This window comes from Zeus faber, assembly GCF_960531495.2.
Source record: "Zeus faber genome assembly, chromosome: 8".
In the NCBI taxonomy this organism is placed as follows: Eukaryota; Metazoa; Chordata; class Actinopteri; order Zeiformes; family Zeidae; genus Zeus; species Zeus faber.
The window spans coordinates 14,418,178-14,420,148 of NC_137195.1; positions in this window are offsets into that span (position 1 = coordinate 14,418,178).

Consider the following 1,971-nt stretch of genomic DNA (forward strand, 5'->3'; position numbering starts at 1 on the left):
ACTCTGGGTAAAAAAAAACAAAAAAAAGGTATATGTGTGTGTGTGTGTGTGTGTGTGTGTGTGTGTGTGTGTGCATGCGTGCGTGCGTGCACACACGGTGCATGTGAAACATCCAGACTCAGCCGAAACCAACTCCCTCTCTCTCTCTCTCTCTCTCTCTCCAGCTCACGTTCCATCTCTCTCGCGCTCCCTCTCACTCCTTCCAATGTGTCTTGCGTCTGAGAGTGAGGAAATCTCTGAATGAACCAGTTGAAGCAATAGGTCACAGACAGAGTGAGAGAGGAAGAAGAGGAGCGGGGGGAGCGCGGGGGGGAGAGGGGGGGGGGGGGGGGGGGTGGGCGGGCAGCCCACGCAAAAGGGAACTTTTTACTGTGCAAACACTCTTTCCATCTGCCCCGCACGCTCCCTCCATCTCAGACTGGTGTTAATATGGTGCGCTCCCCAGGCCAGCTCCCGCTCTCTGCTCCGTCTCCCTCCCCATTCCTCTCCTCTCGCCGACGTTCTCAGTAGCCCTAAACATTCTTTCCCCCACTGTCACTGTGTCCTGTCTGCATCTCTCTCTCCTTCTCCCCATCTCTCTTCCTCTTTCTCTTTCAGCTCGCTCACTTTCTCCCCCCCCCCTACGATTGTCACTCACTCGCCGTCTCGGATCCTCTTCGGTCTTGTTTGTTTTCTCCGTCCCTGTCACTCTCTTTGTCTCTACCTTCCCGCCGGCGACGTCGTCTGACGAGGAGAGCGATCCGCCATCTGTAAACACCGCATACCACACCCCCCCCCCCGAGAAAGTGTAATCGAAAACAGGAAACGCAAGAGAGCCCTCGAAGCGATCCTCCGTCAGCCGCGCCGCCGGCCGCCCTGACGGGCCGTACAGGGCTTTTTCTCAAATTACAAAAGAAATGTAATACACGGCAAAAACAAACAAAAAATAAAAGAGACACGGGAGCGTTGTTAAAGTCAAGCTTCTATTTTTAGTGCATTCCTTGGCACGCAAAAAAGTTGCCCAGGAGACGTTGGTTTTGCGTTCTCGGCCTCTTTGTCAGTCTGACTGCACAGTCGGTGTGTGTGTGTGTGTGTCTGTCTGTCTGAGTGTGTGATGTGTGTGTGTGATGTATACTGTATCAGAGCTGACCACTACTGGCCGGCGCCCCGCGCGTCTGCGTCAGCCACACACTGAGCCTGTTGTCATGTTTTTCTACAGACGCCGAGAGCTGCTGACAAACGCTAAGGGGAAATGGGGGTGGGGGCTGTGGAGGAGGTGTGTGCGTGCGCGCGGGTGTGTGTGTCCGTGAGTGCGTGCATGAGCATGTGTACCGGGGGGGGCCCGGGTGGAAGCCGGAGCGACAAAGGGAGGGGGAATACTGTGACGTCGCAGTCTGCCCCACCGAGTAACTATGTCAACATGAAGTGACCCCTCTCACATGGGGGGGAAGGAGAGGGGGGTGGGGGGTGGCGGTGGGGTGGTCCAGATGGGTTTGGGGAGCTGTCAGTGAAGGGGGGCGGGGGGCGGTGGCGGTTCAGGGATGGGCTTTTGTATGACAATGGACACGCACGAGCCCACTTGTGCTTACGTCCGTCACAGAGCCATTGGAGCTCAGAGCATTCAAAACCATTTAAAACTCGCCGCCTCCTTTAACCTGACATGGCTCGGCTGTTTCTATGAATGCTGACGCACTTCAGGCCCATCACTGGCCATTCATTACATTAACAATCATTACGCACTGGCCGGCCATTGTAAATTAGCCTTCCACAATGACGGGAAACAGATAACGAAACTTATAACAGGGCGCGAGGACCGCCGTATTGATTCTACGATCTTTCCACTATAATTATCCATTTCCTCTGCGTCAGTCATGTCGAGTGTGCACATTTCACCATAACCGAGGGTAAACACAGAGGAGGAAATTTCATATCCGCATGTTATCAGTTCTTGCGTTTTCAAGTAGCACCGGGGGCCGCGTTTGGGGAACTTTT